At 37.8% G+C, this 23,749-nt stretch overlaps 1 protein-coding gene across 1 annotated transcript in view; it reads left to right on the top strand.

The window, feature by feature from the left end:
• Positions 1-859: 859 nt before the first annotated feature.
• The window catches only part of LOC103558415 (cilia- and flagella-associated protein 337-like), a 63,563-nt gene continuing 40,673 nt past the window's right edge, over positions 860-23,749 (top strand). The window contains exons 1-2 of the transcript XR_011529066.1: positions 860-994; positions 1,317-1,559. The gene's annotated coding sequence lies outside the window, so the exon portion shown is untranslated. The remainder of the gene's footprint in view (positions 995-1,316; positions 1,560-23,749) is intronic.

Below are 23,749 nucleotides of genomic sequence, written 5' to 3'. Positions count from 1 at the left end.
TATCACCATGTGCCTTGTGAACACCAGCTCACAGAATGATAGAGCTGGAGGAGACTTTGGAGAATATCTAGTGACAACTTTTCAGTTTTACAGAGATGAAAATAAGGTGCAGAGAAGGCACGCATCTCTGGTGCAGGCTCCAACACTCAGGAGCCACTCTGCCATATTCCACACCTTACTGACTGTGTGACCTGTGGCATTTACTTTGTCTCTTCATCTGGAAAGTGGGGGTAGTGATCTTGTCTGCCTTACGGGGCTCTTGTGAAGGTTAAACAAGATAAGGAATGCAAAATGCTTAGTGTGCCTGGCACACGGTAAATACTAAAAAGAAATGTTAATTCTTTTCCTTGTTCCTTCCTGTTCATTAATATTAGTTCAACCAGTGGTGGTACTGTATATAGTTTTATCATAAGGTTTATCGTATTATGTTATGCTGTGTTTTTCCCCATAAATCATCCTTTTTTTTATTATCCCCATTTTATATCCATGGAAACTAAGAGGAAGAAAATATAAGGAATGGATTCTTATTAAATAAGAATAAAACATTTCCTATGTGGAAAACATAAAATTCCTACATGCCATGCTCTTTTCTTTGGCTAATCATCGTTTCATAATACACAACATGCTTCATAGAAAATATATTTATAAAAGTTGTCTTTAAATAACATAGCGATGAAGTTTAATAAAAAAAGAGTGGGCTGAATTGTCCTTTGAAAAAAACCTCAACGTTTACATTATATATTCAAACCTTCAGGTCAGTCATTAGCTGCGGGGTGGAGGGAGGAGGAAAAGGAAAAGTTTTCCTTGGCTTTTTGTTGGTTGCCAGGAAACATCAAAGGCAGCAGGAACAGATGAAAAAAACAAACAGTTCCACATTGCTGGGCTGGTGGCCTTCCGAGGCAATCACTTCCTTGGGACGGAAACCTATAGGTGTGCCATCTAACGCCTCCAGACAAGAAAATGGGGTTTAAAACCACATCTTACCAGAAGGAAGGTTAGCCAAAGAGATTTCGAGAAGTTGCATTTCTAGTGCATTTAAAATGGGGATTAGAAGCTGCATTCTGTGTCAGTTGCTATAAACATGGGGGAAACTTCATACATTTATAATCAAGCCAGGTTAAACAGACTATAAGAAGGGGGTGTTTTAAAATGATTTGACTGTGAATTTTGAAAATAAACTGTGGAATTAAGGATGTGTGGTGGTTGAGAGCCTTCGGTCCCTACCTCTCGGCCTCAACATTTTGCCTCCCAACTGTGTGCCTTGAAATGCACTTTCACTTTGGAATTCTATTGCTAAGATGGGTTTCTTCTCAAAGGTACCTGTTGAAGGAAAAAAGAAAAAAAAAAAACCATATAGAAATAGTTGAAGGCTGCTGAAAAGAGATGAAGCCATGATGAGTTACCAGAACGCTGCGCTTGAGTTGAACAAGGGGTCTCAGCCTGGGCCAAAGGGCCTTGAGAGGACAGAAGGAGTTACTGAAGGTGAAGATCACGGCCCAGCTCTGCTCGAAAACCAGCTCGGGGTGGATGACTTTGTCAAGATACAGAGGGCCTTTGAGGTAAGCGCTCATCATATTTACAGGAGAGTTGGAGCTGTTCATGAAGGAGACTAGGATGAAACAGAGAGGGCTTTTCCTCTTAAAATTGTTTCTGTGTTTAATGGTTAAAACAGGGCCTTGAAAAGAATTAGGCTCGGATTTAACAACAGAGTCATTTTAGCCCTCAGTTCTTTGGGCCAAATAATATTTACTTTGAAATTGCTGCCATTGAATAATCATTACTATCAAGGAAGGGAAATTCTGGGACAAAACTTTCCTTAGAGATCAATATATTTTTGGAAACCCAAAAGTTATGGCTGTGGATCGGGACAGCCAGATCTCTAAGATGACTCCCAGTAACAACATGGAAGTAGAATTCTGGAAAGGCAGATGCGCACCTCCAGTTTGCAAAACTTCTCACTGCCTCACCCCAAGTGACACAGCTCCATCTCAAAGCTGATTTTGGCCCTTCATTGTCCCAAGATCCCATGCGAGGGACCAGTCTCCCTCTCTTTTTATAAATATTGGAGCGATGCCAATCAAAACAAAACCTAGTTTTCACTTTAATTTTACATATAAAATAAACCTTAGGAATTTTAACTATAAATGAATAATTTCCTTATCTCTATCTTCATTAATTAATTTGAAATTCTGTAGCTATGCATGATGAACAGCATACATCAAAATGATTTTTAGTTTCTCGTGAGACTAGGAGGAAGTGCTCTTCCGTGCTGTGGAATCTGGGTAGGCGTGAGCCTTCATCCTTTCTACTTCATTATGTTTGCTAAAAGATGATCTCGGGGCTTCAGAAGGTCCTCTGGGGGTGCTTGGGAGTATCTGTATTAATTTGAAACAGACGTACAATATTTTAGAATAACACCTTGAAATTAATAAAGGCTGATGAAATCTAATTGGCACAAATTTTAATCTTTAGTGATCCAAAAAAAAGAGTCAGTAACCACTGAAAAACTCTGCTATGCCTTGTTTTATATAACAAGTTAGTAGTATAACAAGCGTACGTTAGTTATATAACAAGCTAGTTGTATAATAAGTTATGAACAAGTTAGATTCTACCAGTATTCTTAAGTTAATGTCTCAATAGTATCAATTATTTCTTTATAATAGAATCTATCATATTTAGTAACAAAGATACGCTCTGCCCTGCACTTTTCTCATTTTAATCTTCATATATTTGCTATTCATCCAACGCCATTTGTCTGAAAGATTTCATTGCTCTCATGTCCAATGCCCCAAATGAATTTGGCATATTTTGATAGACATAGCAAACATTTTGACAGCTTGAGGACGTTCAAAAAAACATAACAGCAGATTATGACAGCTTTGACTCTGGAATGAAATGAACAGGAACGTGGCAGTTTTGTTCTGGTGCTCAGAACTCAAAGAATTTGAATGGTAGGGTCTATTAGGAGAGTCAACATTATAGAGTTGATGTGATGGAGAGTGAAACTGCTGCAGAAGTTTGGGGGTGGATATTCTTTTCAAACTACTGATTAGTCTGCAGTGAACCCAAGTGAAACGGGACAATTCAACCTCAGGATTTTTGTTTTTTGACTTTAAACATTTCAAAGGCTGGATCACTTATTTTGAAATTACCGGTTGGAAAAGCAGGGACTACTGATGGACAAAGGGAAGAAGAGATTGTAATTCAGAGCTTATATGAACATAGAGAATCTAACGACAATTTTTTTTTAAAAAAATTCAGCTTTGACATATGTTTTCAAGAAAAAATGAAGTCCATCCATTTTTAACAGACACAAAATGGAACAGTCCAATGGCAAATGTGCAAGCAGGACTAAAAGTGAGGCCCTTGAGAAAACATGATTTCCAAACACAGTCTGGACACCTAGAGAAGAATGACACTAGACAATTTCGATGGAGTCCAACCCATCTGTTATGAGCATTAGGCTCGCAGGCCACAGGCCGAGATTGCTGTAAAAGGAAACATTGCATGCAGAGGCTGTCCTGCAACACAGAACTCCAATGGCAGTGATTTGTGGTCCGATCACTAAAGGCATGCTCTTGGAAATGCCAAGATTCTGGCACTAGATCCCTTTCTCCCTTATTTGTTTTTTGTACACAGATTGCTTATTTGGGGCTGAAGAGTTGTCAGATATTAGGGAAAGTCCATCTCCTTAAATAGCAATTGCAATGCTTAACTGGAAGATGAGAAGTTGGATCTTTGAATTGTGTAGCAAGTGTTTCACATATATTTCCAAATGAAGTATTCCATACCATATAAATCTTAGTAGTAACACTTAGGAATAAAGCAAGTAATACTTACATTTATTGTACGATGGCATAAATGGGTCAGAATCATTAGGGTTTAAGAACTAGGAGTTGGACTTCCTGGATTTGAATCCCAGTTTTGCCACTTACAATGTGACTTTGTGCAAATCTCTTAATCTCTCTGGGCCTCAGTTTCTTTTATTTCTCACATGAGGATAATAGGGGTGTAGTGAAGATTAAATGAGATATTATCCGGAAAGCACTTGAAAGAGTGCTTGACACAGAGTAAGTACTCAGTTAACATTGGTGTTAAATATTTAGTGAGTAGAGATTGACCCACATGGCCTCCAACGTTCTCTTGATTCTAACTCAGTCATTTCCTGAAGAAAATTAAATTTTGAATAACACTCACAACTATGATTCTACATTCCTTTTGGTTGTGGTATGAAGTAGAAACAATAAGAATTTATGTAAAGACATAAATTCACAAAGAAGAGTACAAAAGCGTCATCTTTCCATTTCTTATTTTGTATTTTATTAGCATGCGAAAAAGATTCTAATTGATGTCTTAATCCTCTTCTTTAGAACAAAGAAATTACCTGGATAGAAGTACTAGAAAAGTAACTTGCAGATTTCATTTTCTTTCAAGTGATGGTGTCCAAAAAGCCATATATCAGCCTGAAGGGGCTGAAACTTGTATTATTCATAGAATTGTAACATGGTGTTACTCACACTTTCCTGTAGTACTTGCAATGCTTAGAGAAATGACACGGGCTCTGGATATTCATATTATTTTGATGTCAACCATATTTTACATTTTCTTAGATACTTCAAAAGCCAGCTATTGTGTGAGGAAGGATGGCTGTGGTTTGCTGATTTTACAGGAATGCTGAGGAGGAGAGATTAAGGTCCAATGGAAACAGAATTTTAGAAAAACTCCCTTGAGACCTGATGTATATTGACTTTCTTTGGAGAATCTGGCTATGTAGGTGTCTGAGTATTTCTTTCCTTGAATTCTCTATTGCTGACCTCTGTATGCCAGGACATTCTGCTCCTTGATCCTGGATGCCTTGTGGCCTCTTTTGACCTGAGACTATAGTTTGCCTACACTGCTGGACTCACTGGGTTGTGTTTCGACCTGCCTCTGTCATCAACTGTGTCTGTATCACCTCCTGGCACATCTGTTCCGGCCCAGGGTGTGAGCCCAGAGCCAGGGGCAGACCCTACCCTGTCTACTCCATGCTGCCATTTGCCCAAGCCCTGCTAAACCTTTAGCTTAAATAGCTAGAAAGGAAACCTCCTAAACCACGTGTAAAAGGTAAGCTGTTTATGCTCAGAGTAGGAAGGGACAAAACAGTTCAGTGTGAGAAAGGCACAGTAAAAATCCCAGCAGGAAGTCCCCGAGACGTTCAGGGGATTCCCAGAACAGACTTGTTTTGAACAGTACCTAAATGCAATGTGCTTGTGCTAACCTGTTCCCAGGAGATCAGAGAAGTTCAGGAGGCAATTCTGCAGGACCAAAAATTGTGCTTGAGGTGCAATAAAATGATTACATCCTCAGAATTTATGATATACTCATACTTGATTGTTTTATAAAATTCCCAAGATACATGTAGACAGATTCTCCAGCAGGGCCTGTGAACAATGCTTCTTTGCTCCAACAGGAGAATCAGGAGTATTCTGATATGCTACCAGGCAGGCTAGGCTCTGAGGGGAGCACACAAAGTCTCATTTAGTCTTTTCCTACCATTAGCTTTTGCTCATCTCTGACAAAATGTGAGATAGTCTATGAAGATCATTAAAATTTTTTTTTAGTCAAAACTGATAAAACTGTTAAAAACTCTGTATATCATGTTACCCATTGAAGTTTTAAGCTAGAAAATCTTTATTGTTTTAGGGTATACAATCTGTATAAAATATATACAGTAGCTTATACATGATAGAGGTTTATTTCTTGCTCATATGAGGTAGAAAGCAGATATTTCTCATGATCGGGAAGCTCCAGGTAGGAATTCAGGTACCCAGGCCCCTTCCCTCCATCTTCCACCTTCCATGCTTGCCAAGCATCAAGCTAGTTAGCAGGGGGAAGAGATGAAGGAGCACGTGGGAAAGGTCTGTGTAGACGAGGCTCACATCCCTACTGCAAGGGCAGCTGGAAAGTGTAGACAGTGTGTGCCCAGAAAACAAGTGTGTGCAGACAGGTGTGTGCCCGGAAAATAGTCTCACCTACGATCCTTAGAGTTTAATGGTAGGAAAATTTCTGTCTCCCCTAACAAACCAACCTGCTTTATGTCATAGATTAAGGAGAGTCATGTGCCTGATGGTGTTTGGTATTTTGCTTTCGCTGCCAGGAAGTTCAAAGCTAAATTTAGTGTTCAATGGACACAACTATTTTAACACAGATTTTTCTGGAACAATTATCTGCTATTTTGATTATGTGACTCTTGTTCTTTTATCTTTGCTTTAATGGTCCAACCGCCTATGTACCATGTGTTGTAACTGCACTACAACTCTTTCTGGAAATCAGTGGAGGTAAAAATGATGAATAAAAAATTAATATCTGTCAAGTATGGCAAGATTTTATAAAGCCCTTCTGTAGGTGTTATGTTATTTGATCCTCTCACCAACCTGGAATATAGTCGGGGCAGACACTTTTATTTCCCATTTACACATAAGGAGAATGAAGCTGAAAAATATTTAATTGAATTACCCCATGGGACAGAATCAAGGCTCAGGGATAGATTGTCGACTTTCCTGCCCATTGTCTGGCATGGGCGCCACTTGCCACAAGGCAACCCCCATTTGTGCTGTTGCTCGAAGGAACAGGAATCGAATGGGGTAAAGACTTCATTGACAGAATGAACATGTTAAGTCAATAGCACACAGGTGCTGTGCCCTGTAATTTGGGATGAATGCATAAGCAGCAAATAATCAACAACTCCTACAATAAAATCAATGCAGGGAAAGAGGGAAGAAAAAAGGGAAAAGATAAGAATAAACTATTGCTTTTTTATTATTTTTTCCTTTCTAAAGGCATCTCAGTAGAGGTTTGTAAGAAGGTAAACAGGTAAAGCTTAATCTCAGACTCTATTGTATAGTGCAGATTGCAGTCAATTCATCACCTGCTGAACAAAGGCAGCAGGTCAGAGCATTTCTCACCCCACCTCTCTTAGTAGAGTCAGAAAACCTATTTTTGATGGCAGCAGCAAACCAGTGCAGCTCTGCAGGGCCCCCTCCTCAGCGTGAAGGTAATAGCATGGAGACAAACCCAATCCCACTGCAGCTGGCAAGATTGGAAGTGACAGAGGAATGCTCTGGTGGTTTTGTCGGACTTGCTAGAATTCATGGGTGAGGTTAGCAAACGATGTCATCGCCAAAGCACAAGCAAGGAAGTTGTGTGTCAACACAAGTGAAAAATTGGTCTTCCTGAACACTTCTGCCTTTGTGTTGAATTTTGTGACAAATTCTAACAGCTTCATACCTTTTCCAATTTCTCTGTGTCGTTTGTGACAAGTGCTTATAAAAATTGATCTGGATCAGAGGGGTGATGAAGAGTGCTTTTGGTGAACAAATGCTTCAACCTTGAGCTAGGGCCAGGACTGGGGCAGAGAGGGCAAACCAAAGGCTTGTTATACAGGAGGGAGAAAGAAGCAAAGACGCATGCCTATTGCTATTCATTTGTAGTGCATCAACTTAGCCACACCTGTGGACCAAAGCATAGCCTACTTTTTCAAATTTTCTGAGAATTAAAAGGAAAAATGAAAAAAACAGACAATGAAAGAACTGTAACTTGTGCCATTTTGACATCATGTTTGTCACGTTTTACCAAGTATGTAGCATACCCAATGATGACACAAGACCCACCAACTCAGTTGCTAAAAATAGGAAGCTTCTGAATTTAAAATAAAATAAAGATAAGAATTTAATAAAATAAAAAATTCAGTTCCTCACAAGCACCAACCACATTTCAAGTCCTCAGTAGCTCCATGTGGCTAGTAGCTGCCATACTGGACTGCACAGATTACAGAACATTTTCATCATCGCCGAAAGTTCTATTGGACAATGCTGTTTGGGATCCTTCTCATGGCATCCTGCTAACTTGTTCCATTTCCTCTCTCTGGCCGCATTTATACGGCCAAGGGGCTATTCTCAGTGGCTTAATCCCCCTAGAAGCATATCAGACCGCTCGTCATACCTCATGGCCTGGAGGCCGAACTGATTCTTGGCCTCAGAGATACTAGAAAATATTGGAAAATTATTCCCTAGAAAATTTTCTCTCTAGTCTATGACCTCATTCCTTCCCTAGGACTGTAAAGAATGGGAACAGCCATTCCTTTCAGGGGAATCTTTCCCTTCCCCTCCAAGCCGCTTTCCCCTCCTCACAGTTATTTCGTCTGGATTTACGGTTCCAACAAGTCAGTCACAAAATTATCTAACACTGGAACATGACCCAAATTGTTTCAGTCATGCTGGTGGTGTTTTAGTTACTTGAATGCTTTAATGGTATTCTTGTTTCAGGGCCTATCGAATGCTCTGTCTCCTGGCACTCCTCACACCCCAATTTCCCAGCTAACTCCTACTCATACTTCATGTTTAAATATCACTCTCTTGGGAAAGTCTTCACTCACCACCCAGACTGGATTAGCACCTTACCGGGACCCTGTTTTCTCTTTTCATTGCTTCTTGTATGTTCTTTTTGTTGCTCTAATGATGGTGCTCTGATTAATACAAAGCCAGTATTTATTTAAAGCCAAGTAGAAGGGTGAGGCAGGCAGAGAGGTCAGTGTGAGATCCATAGATCCTGGAGGGCAGAGACCACGGCACAAATGAGGGATCTGGTGGGGAGAGAGAGTGTCTAAGATGAGATCTTAGGGGAAACCTCCAGGAGATAGAGAAACAGCTGGAGCGGATACAATAAATAAAGAAGCAGGTTTATTTCCTGGAATTAGACGTAGGAGAAGCAAACACAGAACAGGAGGATATAGCCAGTCAGATACAATTTTGTTCATTTTTATGATTCCTGTTTACTTAACAGTCCCTTTATGATTAAAAAAAAGAAAGAATACATTTTCTCATTGTAAAAAATCAAAATTACACATGAAATTCCCCTCTTTCTACGGCCCATTCTCAGCCACTGCACCGCCCTGGGTAACTGCTCGTCATGTTGCATCTTTCCAGTGTATTTTTAATACATTTCTATCCATATATGTTCATATACATATTACATATAGTTTTATTTTACATATAATATATTTATATATATTATTGTATTTTATGCATTCAGGGAAGAATGCCACATAAATCGATGCTAATCACATGAAAAGATACTCATCTCATTAGGAATTTGATTTGAAACTCTAACTGAAAAGAAGACATTCTTTTTCATTCATCAGTTTGCCAAATATTAAAAAGATCAATAACATTTATTGTTGGCAAAGAATCAGGGAAATGGACACACTTACTAAGATTGTAAATTGTCAAAGCTTTTTTGGTAGGCAATTTTCCAGAATATATCAAATGTAAAAATGTATCAAATGTATGCTTTTTGAACCAGAAAGTCCAGTTCTACAAGCTACTCTAAATGAATTATAACATGTGCAGAAAAAATATATGTGCAAGGACATTCATTGTAATGTTGTCTATAAAATGGAATATTTAAGAAACCCAAATATTCATCAATAAATGAATGGATAAATAAATTATGGTATACTCTTACTACTCAGCTATTAAAAGAATAAGAAAGGTGTATAAAATTGCCAAGACTTACTGTTCAGTGACAATAATAAAATTGCAGAAAAATGCATAATCATATTCTAAATGAAAAATGTGTGTGCATTTGTGTGTATGTAGAGGTATCGACTAGGGAAAAATAGAACTTGTTTGTAACTGGATAAGCTATAGCAAATGGTTTTGTGGGCACCTCATCTATACATAATTCAATATTAACTGTTATTAAAATGTCAGCATTTCTTAATAACCTAAAGAATCTGTGGTACTATTCTAAATGTCTGTCTAATGATGCTGAATTTAAAAGCAGTACCTTTTATAGACACTTGGTCCTCCTAGTAAGTAGTGCTTCTCCATCAGCTTCCTTTCACTGAATTTTAGCACTGAGAGGGGATGGAGAAGTGCGTCATTGCCCTCATTTTACAGGCGAGGAAACAAAACTCTAAACAAAGGGATTTGTCCAAGTCCCTTCGAGTTGTTGGCAGAGCCAGAACATCGCCCCAAGTGGGCTCATATCCATTTTTGTGTCCCTTAACAAACAACCCTAAACTTAACTCTACTCAAACTTATTTCTAATTTTCCAATGTTATTTTACACAGTGTTACTCTATAACCTGGCCATTGTTCACTCCTCTGACCCCCTCCCCAAACTAGCTATATTATTGGTAGAACGGATGAGCAGCTCTTCTACAATATGGAAGAGCATGTTAACAATATATTCGTTCATTTACTCATTCTTCCAACAGATATTTATTAAATGTCTGCCCTCTGGAATTTGGAAACCACTTAGAGCCAGACCTTCCCTCACCAAGGGGTATACCAACAAGCAAACCCACAGTAACTCGGTAATCGCTCAGTGCCCTGAGGAGAGAACAGTGTCGGGGAGCACATGGCTCACACTGGGGAGGGGACTCCAGGAAGGCTTCCTGGAGGAAGTAATATCCCAGCTGCCATCTGCTGCAAGGGCATCACACGGGCAGGTGAATGGGGGTTGGGGAAGTCGTTTTCTGGAAAAAAGGATACCAAGGGCAGAGTTCTCTTGGGCAGAGCAGCGTGGTGCTTTCAGGGATCCATTTGCAGGAGTCAGATAACTCATCCATAAAGGGGAAAAGAACAGAAGATGAGGCTGGACCACCAAGCTGGAACCATCAGCAGGCCCTTAGGGAGCTGTGTTAGAAACTGACATTTATTTTAGGGGCTGTAGAGAGACACTGTTTTAATCATGGAAGTGACATGATGGGATTGGTATTTTGGAAATGATAACTAAGGCCGTGTTTTTTTGAGAATGGTTTGGAGTGGGAACAGGACAGAGAGGAGGCAGAAAGGGCACTTAGAAGGCTGGGACAGGGGCCTGCAGGGGCAGAAGAGATGAGTGGAGAGATTCAAGTGATATTCAGGAGCTACAGTGCACAGGACTTGTTGACCAATTGAGTGTGCTGAGTAAGGTAGTAACATGTATTGAGTTAGGGAACATAGGCGGAGAAGCGAGTACTTTTTCCCCTTGAACTTTTTATTTTGAAAAATGTCAAACCTACAGAAGTGTTGAAAGTGGAAAGATGAGTACAGTGAATACTCATATACCCTCCATCAGGATTCAACACTTGTTAACATTTTTCTGTATTTGTTTTATCTTTCTCTCTCTCTGTGTATATACATACATGGTATCTTACTTCATTCAGGTTTCTGTAACAAAATACCACAGACTGGGTAGCTTATGAACAATGGAAATGTATTTCTCACAGTTCTGGAAGCTTGAAGTCAGAGATGAGGGTGCCAGCACGGTAGGGTGAGAGCCCTCTTCCAGGTTGCAGACTTCTCATTGTGTTCTCACATGGTGGAAAGGGCTAGAGAGCTCAGTGGGGTCTCTTACAAGAGCACTAATCCCGTTCATGAGGGCTCCACAACCCAATCACTTCCCAAAGGCCCCACCTCCTAAGGCCATGGCGTTGAATGTTAGGATTCCAACCCGTGGATTTGGGGGAACATAAACATACAAACATAGCACATGGCTTTACCTCAATCATTTAAAAGTAAGTTCAGATATCATGAAAGTTTACTACTAATTAGTTCAAAATCTATCTCCTAGGAACAAGGGCATTCTTCCAAATAACCATAAGAAAATTATCATACCAAGGAAATGTAACTTCATACATTACCTAATAAAAATGTCTATGTTAAAATATTCTCATCTCTCCTAGTAATGTCTGTTATAGTTTTTTTCTTTTTAATTACAGATTTAATCCAGGATCACACATTTACTTTCATTGACGTGTCTCTTTGGTTTCCTTCTAGAAGAGTTCCTCTACATTTTCTCATCTATCATGACATGGACATTTTTGAAGAGTCGTTTCAGATGTCTAAAGCATCTCACAATCTGGATTCTTTAATTTATTATTTGCTATTAGATGCAAGTTTAACATATTTGGCAAGGATATTGTATAAGAGATGTTATGTCCACCTCTTACACAACAATCGGGGACACATCATGTCAATTTGTCCCTTTATTGGTGATGCTATAAGTTGGATCCCTTGACTGAAGTGGTTCTGCTAGAGTTCTGCTTTGTAAAGGTACCTGTGGGGTGATACTTTGATACTGTGTTGTAGGATTTTTCAACAAGTTTCCATTGGTTTGAGCATTGCTTGATGGTTTTTGCTTGAAACTATGACTACATTGGTGGTTGGGAAATGGTGACAAATTCTATTGATTGTTATTTATTTTCAATACAGTGTTTCTGTGTAAGAGAGAGCCTTCTTCTTTTTCACTCCCTTCTCTTTCTCCTTCTCCTTCTCTTTCTCTGTATATCTTGAGTGTTACTACAGACTCTGGATTCATTTATTCTATTCAATGCACTATCATCTATTACCATCATTATTATTTCTGATACTAAATTTGCTCCAAAGTTGGCCTTGTGAGCCCCTTCAGGTCAGCTCCTCTGTCCTTTTTAACATGTTTCCATCCATCTTTTATCACCTCCTTGCTTTCTAGCACAAGATTATGTTTCTGCCCTAGACCTGGAGTCAGCTCTTTTTCCAGGAATCCTCAGCACCTTTAATTGGAGAATGGTATTTAAAAAAGCAAGATCTGGGTAGTTCTGTGCTGATTGCTATTGGGGTGTCATTGCTTTGAGCCCTTTCCAATTGCAGAGCTAGAATATATACCTATCTGCACATATATATATATATATTTTTAAATAATGAATTAATACTGATATCTCCAACTCAATTCCACCATCATAGAGTTCTTTCCCATCCTCTGCCATTCCATATTTGTATCATTTGTATTCTGTTCTCTCACATTTTGAACCTTTGTTCCAGCAGCTTCAATATATTTACTCATATGATCTACTCCATTATACATACAAGATAGTTTCAGAATTACTACATCATGTGTGATATTGAGTATCCACTGAAATTGGTTTGTTCACCATTTACATTAACGAGCATTTAAATGCAAAAGATATCATTTCAAGTGACTTAATGTGAATGAATAAAAGTCAACCGTATTGGATTAAAAAAATTTGGAGGAAGAGGAAGTCAGAGAGATTTGAAACAGAGAATTCGATGCGTGGTTGCTGGCTTGAAGATGCAGGGGTCATGTGGGAAGCATGAGAAGGAAATTTATTCTACCAACACTCTGAATGAGCTGAGAAGCAGATTCTTCAGTAAGGAAAGCCACTCTGCCAACACCTTCACTTTTGCCTTGTGAGACCCACAGCAGAGAACCCAATTGACTCTGCTTAGGCTTCTGACCCAGGAAAACTGTGTGGTAATAAAAATGGGCATTTTAACCATGGCTCCTTCCTGCAGAAAGTCAATTCTCTAAAGAAAAAAATAGTCAAATTCAGGATTTTTTGCAGTTTATTTTTTTCCTTACATTATATTTCACTATGGGTACATGGTCAGAGAACTGGGCTTAAGGGTTACTAAAATTAATTTCTCTTATCATTTGGTTATGTTATTGGTTTGTTGCACAGTTAGGTCAGTAGGTATGAAATTTCAGGTTTTAAGAAAATTCTTGTTTTAATTTCATTTTGTTGATTATGTAAAACATTTTATTAGCATAAATTTCGTCCTGCTCAAAATGTCCAAAGGACATTTGATCCACACCACAAGGTCCTTAATATCTGGTCCTGTCAAAAGCCATTTGGTGTGGACCAAAGGATCCACTTTGCCAAATATCAGCCACATTACTTTGGGAAAGTTGGTATGAGGCATTACCACTTAAAGAGGAACCAGAGCTGCTGCGAAACACAAGACTGGAGCTGCTCCCATCATTGATGTTGTGCAATCAGACTACTATAAGCTACCTGGGAAGGGAAGCCTCCCAAAGCAACCTGTCAAGGTGAAGGCCAAATTCATCAGCGGAATACCTGAGGAGGACATTAAGGGTGTGTGTGTATGTGGGGGACTGTGTCCTGGTGGCTTGAAGCCACATGGTGGGAAGTTCATCAAATGCTAACAAGTGTTTAAAATATACATAATTTTAGCTATATTGTTTGTGGAATTTTCTCAATGGCCCCTTATTGCCATGCCACCCTCTGCCATCTTGCTGTCTCCCATTCTATCCGCCTCCTCTTTGTGCCATTATTCTCTTCTCTCCCCATCAGTCTAATCAAACAACACAACCAAATCAATAAAAATGAATATCAAATTCTTCTCCTTTCCTTTAGAGCAGCTTGAACCTTTTTCTTTCTTGATTGATGTCTTACACATATCTCAGGTTTTGCTCTCCAACTAAACGGGAATCTCAAGAAATTTTCTTAAGCAAAGATATTTTGGCACCAAATATTAACTTGGTAGATTTTTTGCCTTATAAGAACTGGAACGAATCCACTGAAACATTTAGCTCTAGCTTTTTAGTCTTCTTGGTAAGAGCAGCTTCAGTGGAGGAGAAAGGAAAGAAGCTGGATTGCAATAGGTTGAGAAAGTTGGAGGAGAGGAAATTGAGAAAATGTGTGAACGTGATTCCTTCAAGATGGCTGTTTGAAAAGAGAAGGATAGGGTAGTAGCTAAAGGCAGATGGTAAGATATTTAACGATTTAAGTGACTTGATTACTTTTAAACGCTGATGCCACGCTCCAGAGTGCTAGTGTCTCCTGGAGGGGAGCTTTACACATGTCTAGTGCCCGGTTTTTGTGGCTGATGCCCAGGGGATGCCCCTTGATTGCCTCACTCTGATGGCTGGTGGGACTTATGTTCCTGGTCCCACAGGACTGCAGCAACTGGAGCGACAGTTCTTGGCAGGCCACCACCCCCATGGCACTGCACAGACTGCAGACTGAGGCCCACCCCCTAGTCTTTCTGTGAAGGAGGATACTTTCCTTGTCTTGGAGCTTCAGACTGAGGGGCGTGCTTCAGGTTTGGCATATATTTAGTGGCCTACAGAGCTATTTTTGAGGAACGTAGGCTGTGGACACCATCTCGGCACTCTCCTTCTGCTTTATTCTGGCTTGTTGATATCTCTCAGAAAGAAGCTTATGCACTCATCTAGAGCCTTGATTTTTACAGTTGCCGCCAAGGGGACACCTCTAGATTTCTTGGCTCTGGTGGCCAGGGGGGCTTATGCTTACAGCCCCTCAAGACTGCATATATTTGCATATTTTTATAAGGTGCTGCCTGAGGGTCTGGCTTCCAGTCAGCTTGAATCTAGGTGCTGAGATCCTCCTCCTCGGGGCCTTGATAGGTCTTAGCACATCCTCAGCTACTGGTCACTATTAAAAATTTAATAGGCTGCTTGGACAGGAACAGAGGCTTGAGAGATGACCAAGAGCTGGGAAAGGGTTGAACAACAAGTTTCAACTCCTACATGAGGCCACTCCTTCAAGACTGAGAGAGGTGGTTGTTTCATTTACTGTATAGAAATCAACACAGAGAGCCAAGGAAAATGAAAAAAAGGACATGTTCCAAATGAAACAACAAGATAAAACCTCAGAAGAAAACTTAATAAAATGAAGATAAGTAATTTATCTGATAAAAAGTTCAAAGTAATGGTCATAAAGATTCTCACCAAACTGGGCGAAATAATGGGTGAACATAGTGAGAACTTCAACAAAGAAATGGAAAATATAATAAAGTACCAAATAGACGTCACAGAGCTGAAGAATACAATAACTGAACTGAAAAACACATTAGAGAGGTTCAACAGCAGATTATATGATGAAGAAGAAATAATCAGTCAACTCAGTGACAAGGCAGTGGAACTTACTCAATCAGAGCACCAAAAAGAGAAAAGAATGAAAAAATGGGAAGATAGCTTAAGGGACTTGTGAGACAACGTCAAATGGACTAACATTCACATTATAAGGCACCTGGAAGGAGAAGAGAGAAAGAAAGGGGCAGAAATCTTACTTGAGGAAATAACGGCTGAAAAATTCCCTACCTTGGGGAAGGAAACAGACATCCAGATCCAGGAAGTCCAGAGTGTTCCAAAGCAAATGAACCCAAAGAGACCCACACCAAGATACATTATAATTAAAATGTCAAAAGTTAAAGACAAGGAGAGAATATTAAAAGCATCAAGAATAAAACAACTTGTTACATACAAGGGAACCCCCATAAGACTTCCAGTAGATTTTTCAGCACAAACTTTGCAGGCTGGAAGGGAGTGCCATAATATATTCAGTGCTGAAAGAAAAAAACTACCAACCAAGAATTACTCTGCCCAGCAAAGTTATCATTCAGAATTGAAAAAGAGATATAAGTTTTCCAGACAAGCAAAAGCTCAAGGAGTACATCACCACTAAACCAGCCTTATAAAAAATGTTAAACAGACTTCTTTAAGCTGAAAAGAAAAGGGTGTTAATTAGTAAGAAGAACACATATGAAAGAATAAATCTCACTGGAGAAGTAAATATATAGTAAAGGTAGTGGATTAATTACTTATTAAGCTAGTATGAAGAATAAAAGACAAAGTATTAAAAATAACTATGATTACATTAATTACTTAAGGGATACACAAGATAAAAAATGTAAAATGCGACATCTAAAACATAAAATGTTGGGGGAGGATAGTAAAAATATTGAGCTTTACACTGGGGTCAAACTTAAATTGTTATCAACTTAAAATAGACTGTTATAGATAAAGTTGTTATATGTAAACTTCATGGTAACCACAAAGCAAAAACATATAGTAAATACACAAAAGATAAAGAGAAAGAAATATAAGCATACCACTAACAGAAGTCAAACCACAAAGGAAGAGAGCAAGAGAAGAAGAAAGGAACAGAGAGGAACTATAAAAAGAGCTAGAAAACAATTAACAAAATGGCAAGAAGTACATACCTATCAATAATTACTTTCTATGTAAATGGACTAAATACTCCACTGAAAAGACATAGAGTGACTGAATGGATAAGAAAGCAAGACCTAAGTCTATGTGCTGCCTACAAGAAAAACACCTTAGATGTAAGGACACACACAGACTAAAAGTGAAGGCATGGAAAAAGGTATTCTATGAAAACCAAAAGAAAGCTGGAGTAGCTATCCTTATATCTGACAAAATAGACTTTAAAACAAAGACTTTAATAAGACACAAAGAAGGACATTAAATAACAATAAAGGGGTTAATCCAACAAGAGGATATAACATTTGTAAATATTTATGCACCCAACATAGGAGCACCTAAATATATAAAGCAAATATTAACAGACATAAAGGGAGAAATAGACAGCAATACAATAATATTAGGGGACTTTAATACCCCACTGACATCAATTGATAGATTATCCATACAGAAAATCAATCAGGAAACATCAGCCTTAAATGACATGTTAGACGAGATGGACTTAACAATTATTTACAGAATATTCCATCCAAAAGTAACAGAATACACATTCTTCTCAAGTGCAGTGGAACATTTTCCAAGGTAGATCATATGTTAGGCTATAAAACAAATCTTCATAAAATTAAGAGGATTGGAATCATCTCAAGTGTCTTTTTACAATCACAACAGTAAAAAACTAGAAATTAATTACATGAAGAAAACTGGAAAATTTAAAAATATGTGGAGATTAAACAACATACTGCTGAATAACCAATGAGTCACAGAAGAAATCAAAAGAGAAATAAAAAATACCTTGAGACAAATAAAAATAGAAGTGTAACATACACCTAAATTTATGGAATGCAGCAAAAGCAGTTTTAAGAGGGAAGTTCATAACAATAAATGCCTACCTCAAGAAACATGAAAAGTCTCAAGTAAACAACCTAACTTTACACTTCAAGGAGCTATAAAAAGAACAAATGAAGCCCAACATTAGTAGAAGAAAGGAAATAGCAAAGATTAGAGCAAACTTAAATGAAATAGAGACTAAAAAGACAATAAACAAGATCAATGAAACTAAGAGCTGGTTCTTTGAAAAGACAAACAAAATTGACAAAACTTCAGCTAGACTCACCAAGAAAAAAGAGAGAGGACTCAAATAAATAAAGTCAGAAATGAAAGAGGAGATGTTACAACTGATACAACAGAAATACAAAAGGATCATAAGAGACTACTATGAACAATTATATGCCAACATATTGGAAAACGTACAAGAAATGCATAAATTCCTAGGATTCAGCCTATTCAGACTGAATCATGACGAAATATAAATTATGAACAGACCAATTACTAACGAGGAGATTGAATCAGTAATCAAAACCTCCCAAAAAACCAAAGCCCAGGACCAGATGTCTTCACTGGTGAATTCTACCAAACATTCAAAGAAAAAGCAATACCAATCCTTCTCAAACTCTTTAAAAAATAAAAGAGAGGGAAACTCTTGCAAACACGTTTTACAAGGCCAACATTATCCCGATACCAAAACCAGACAAGCCAGACAAGGATACCACAACAAAATAAAATTACAGGCTAATATCCCCGATGAACGTAGATGCAAAAATCCTCAACAAAATGCTAGTAAAGTGAATTCAACAATACATTGAGAAGATCATACACCATGATCAAGTGAGATTTATTCCAGGGATGCAAGACTGGTTCAGCATCTGCAAATCAATCAATGTGATGCACCACATTAACAAAATGAAGGATAAAAATCATATAGTCATTTCAATAGATGCAGGAAAAGCATTTAACAAAATTCACCATCTATCTGCGATAAAAAACTTCAACAAAGTGGGTATAGAGGGAACATACTTCAACATAATAAAGGCCATATATGGCAAGTCCACAGTTAACATCATACTCACAGGTGAAAAACTGAAAGCTTTACCTCTAAGATCAGGGACAAGAAAAGGATAACCACTCTCACCACTTTTATTCAACACAGTATTGGAAGTCCTAGCCAGAGCAATTAAGCAAGAAAAAAGAAAAGCCATCCAAATTGGAAAGGAAGAAGTAAAACTGTCACTATTTGCAAATGACATGATATTATATGGAGAAAACCCTAGAGACTCCATCAAAAAACTGTTAGAACTAATAAAAAAATTCAGTAAAGATGCAGAATACAAAATCAATACACAAAAATCTGTGGTGTTCCTTTACGCTAATAATGAACTATCAGAAAGAGAAATTAAGAAAACAATTCCATTTACAATTCCATCAAAAAAGAATAAAATACCTAGCAATAAATTTAACCATGGAGGTAAAAGACCTGAATATTGAAAACTACAAGACATTAATGAAAGAAATTAAGGACGAAACAAATAAATGGAAAGAGATTCTGTGCTCACGGATCAGAAGAATTAATATTATTAAAATGTCCATGGTACCAAGGCAATATATAGATTCAATGCAATCCCTATCAAAATTCCAATTATATTTTTCACAGAAATAGAACAAACGATCCTAAAATTTGTATGGAACCACAAAAATCCCTAATAGACAAACCAATCTTGAGACAGAAGAACAAAGCTGGAGGCATCATACTCCCTGATTTGAAACTATGTTACAAAACTGGGGTAATTAAAATAGTATGATATTGGCATAAAAACAGACACATAGATCAATGAAACAGAGAGCCCAGAAATAAACCCATGCATATATGCAATCTACCTAAACCACACAATTAATTTATGACAAAGAAGCCAAGAATATACATTGGGGAAAGGACAGTCTCTTCAATAAATGGTTTTGGGAAAACTGGACAGCCATATGCAAAAGAATAAAACTGGACCATTATCTTATACTATACAAAAAACTTAACTCAAAACGGATTAAAGACTTGAATGCAAGACCTGAAGCCATTAAACTCTTAGAAGAAAACATAGGCAGTAAGCTCCTTGACATAGGTCTTGGTGATCTTTTGAATCTGACACTAAAAACAAAAGCAACAGAAGCAAAAATAAACAAGTGGGACTACATCAAACTAAAAAGTTTCTCCTTAGCAAAGAAAACCACCAACAAAATGAAAAGATAGCTTACTATATGGGAGAAAATAATTGCAAATTATATATCTGGTAAGTGGCTAATATCCAAAATATACAAAGAACTCATACAACTCAAAAACAAAACAAAAAAACCCAAACAATGTGATTAAAAATGAGAAGATCTGAACATACATTTTTTCTAAAGAAGACATACACATGGCCAACAGGGACATGAAAAGATGCTCAACATCATTAATCATCAGGGAAATTAAAATCAAAACCAAATTAAAAACAAAGGAATATCACCTCACAACTATTAGAATAGTTATTATCAAAAAGACAAGAAATAACAAGTGTTGACAAGGATGTGGAGATAAGGGGACTCTCGTGCACTGTTGATGGGAATGTAAATTGGTGCAGCCATTATGGAAAACAGTGTGGAGTTTCCTCAAAAAATTAAAAATAGAACTACCATACAATCAAGCAATTCTGCTTCTGGATATTTATCCAAAGAAAATGAAAACACTAATTCAAAAAGATATATGCACTCCCATGTTTATTGCAGCATTATTTGCAATAGCCAAGATATGGAAACAATCTACATGACCGTGAATGGGTGAATGGGTAAGGAAATTGTGGTATACCATCGGAGAATATTCAGCCATAAAAAAGACTGAAAACTTACCATTTGCCACAACATAAATGGACCTCAAGGGTGTTGTGCTAAATGAAGTAAGTCAGACAAACAAGGACAAATACCATTTGCTCTCTCTTATATGAGGAAAAAATAAAAACAAAACACCAAGCTTATAAATACGGAAAATGGATTGGCGGTTGCAAGAGATGGGGGGTGAGGGGTAGGAAAAATGGGTGAACTGTTTTCTTTTCTTTTTTTTAAGTTTAAATAAGTTGAAGAAAAATAAATGCTGATGAAAAGGAGTCAGAGAGCAAGAGGACGATGAAAGATTCTCTGAGGTAGTGGGAGAAGGACATATCCATGAGACAGGAGAATTTCTGTTGTCACAGGAAGGAAGGCAATGACTACAGATGCAATTCAATCTCTACAGGTGTGCAGAAAATTGAGGAAGTTCCTGTATGATTAATGTTTGCTCTCCTCTTCTTCATTCTTCTCCTTCATTTCTGTGAATTAGGAGTCAAACTTCTCCATTAGCAATGGACAGGGAGATGATGAAGCCGGAGTTTGAAGAAAGTGGAGAATAAGAGAGACCTGTTGAGGCTGGAGATCATGTATTTTATTATAGCAGCACCATTCTGCCCACTTGTGTCATCTTTGTCCATCAGCGTTCAGTAGCCTGGGTGTAGGCATGGAGGAGATGCTTTCCAGGGCTAGTGTTTTGCTATGTTCTGGGATGAAAGAATGAGAGATTAAAGCAATGAAAATAATGGCCAGAGACTGGTTGGGTTGTTAGATCTTTGGTTTGAGAAGGATGTAAGAGCAGGAAGGAACTGATAATTTATTTGAAAGGATTTCCCCCTAGAACCTGGATTGAAATCTTTCTGACATTTTAGTCATTTCATGTTTACTTTATTGATTCAGAGTTCATACGTAAACGTTAAGTATATCACCATAAAGCTTTAAAGGTTCTAAATAAATCAAAACTGCATGAATTCATTGGGGTACACACATTTCATTTGTTGACGAACGTGTTATCCTAGAGAGAATCCGCTTTTGCTGAAGTCAACATGTTTGTAGTGTGGTGGAAGTGGTTAGGAATTGGAAATCCTCGGTTCCAGGCCTATTTCTGCCAACAGTGAGCTATGTGACTTCAAAGAAGCCCTTCCAATTCTCTGGGCCTCAATTTCTTCCTAAAATGAAGGTGTAGATTTTCTAAACTTCCTTCCATCTTTAATATGCATGAAATTCATGGATGCATGAAATTCTATGACTCAATCTTTGTTTCTAATGAGGAATAACAATTGGTTTTAAAAATGTCTTAAAAAATTAAAATTGTCTTTAAAAACAGTATATGTTTATCCCACTGTAGTCATATTTCCAGATAAAGATCAACAAAGCTCAATTGTCTCTTGGCTCATGCCCCCAAGTTTCTAGCTTAAACAAAACAGATGGTAGGGATAAACATGATTTAGGTCTAAGGCAGAGAATTGAAAACTTCTGTAGACTTTAGAGAAAAATCACATGGACAGCTAAATTTCTCAGGGATTTTGATCATCTTTATTTAAAAGGAAAAGATAGATTTATTGGGTTTTTTAAATTCACAGCTGCAATTCACTTTGAATTCAACAGTTGCTTAGGAAATCTAACTTGAATTTTTGGGTCAGGAGAGTTTAGTTCCAAACCTTAAATTCAGTACAGGGATTTCAAGGCCTGTGTCTTTGATAGTCACAAAATTTTAACTCCGTTCAGATTGATGAGCTCTTGAATTATTGATATCATAGTGTAAATGAAAATCAAAACCAACTAAAATCCATTGAAGCAAGAAAAAAAAAACTATGTGAACCTTGGCTGGTAGGCTAGTCTCTCCTGTTCTGTTGTTTAATTTCTCATGAACGTTCATTGGTAGGTGAAAATTTCAGGGCATGACATACACTGATGCGTCTGTTTTGAAATAACCTATCTAATCTTCTGCTCCAGAGGATGTGTGCAGAGTTTGACAGCAACCCCTAATACATATGTATAACCAATATGCTTTGTAATCAAGGGACATTGAGGCAAGCGCAACAGAATGGAGCATGAGAAAGCAGCATGTTAATTTTAAATTTAATTATAGAGATAGGGGGAAAGGATGCATTTTGATAGTGTATACTCATTCAACTGTCACAGAACATTACCCAAAAATCATGCTCAATATTTGACAGAAGAAATATTATTTTTAGTGAAGTGCTTGATAAAACTAGCAGGTTCTGTGGAAAACAAGATTCTGAGATCCTATTAGAAACTATTTTTCATGTAGAGGAAAAGCAGCCTTGCAGAATTCTAATGACTGAAGTGAAAACAAAGATAAAAAGCTGTCAAACTCAAGAAGATTTCTGGTTCGTACGAGATTTTTGTTTACGGAATGTTTTTGACGTGCTTAAATGCTAACTTCAGTTTAAAATTAGGTAAAAAATGATTAGTATGATTCTTGTGATTTTGTTACTTTTGGTAACCTAAAACCCTGTGTCATTCATTGTGACCAGCACACCAAGGCTCCCCAAAGAAGTGTAAGTATTTGAAGAGCATAGACCTTGTCTCTCTGGCTCAAAGCTGGTGCTGAGTGCTTAGAATAGTGTTTAGCATGGAGCAGACACTTAGTAAATGTTTGTTGAATATTTGTTGAATAGATAAACCTACCCCATGCTACCTTGTGTGGTGTACATGCTCAATATACATTTATTAATGAATAGACCAATGGAAGGATGAATGGATGGGAGTATTTATCTGAGTGACTTGCAACTCACCATTTGACATTAATTTTCAGGATCTGGAGGTAAATACTCACCAGAAGATGAGGGCGTTGAACCTTGGGTCAATACATGTGAACCCACTGCCAGCTTTGACAGGGGAGAAAATATCCAGATTTCTGACCAAATTGGGTTGTCCTCTCTCCATAGTTTCTAAGTGAGATTTGTATTCTTCTCTTGGGCAAGTCCTTTTTTAGAGAGTAGGAGAAAAGTTCTCTTTTCTCGTTTCGTTATAAACTATTGCTTTAGGAAAAAGTCAAGAAAAAACAAACGTAACGTTTCTAAGAGCTGGCAGATTTTGAAAGAATTGTGTCTGCTTTGGGAATGTATTACTCTGTTTTGCCAGAAAGTATGTAAGTGTTTAGGCTTGCTAGAGCTATTTTTTAGCAACCAGTTGGTGAGTTTTATGAAGCGTGAGAATACTCCAGCTTGGTGAGGGTCTTGAGTATAGGCAATCTCTTACTTTGTGGATGGAAATGTAAATTTGTTTAACCTTTTGGAGGAGGA

The sequence above is a fragment of the Equus przewalskii genome, chromosome 18 (assembly GCF_037783145.1).
Source record: "Equus przewalskii isolate Varuska chromosome 18, EquPr2, whole genome shotgun sequence".
Classification (NCBI taxonomy): Eukaryota; Metazoa; Chordata; class Mammalia; order Perissodactyla; family Equidae; genus Equus; species Equus przewalskii.
This window is presented reverse-complemented; position numbering and strand designations above follow the sequence as displayed.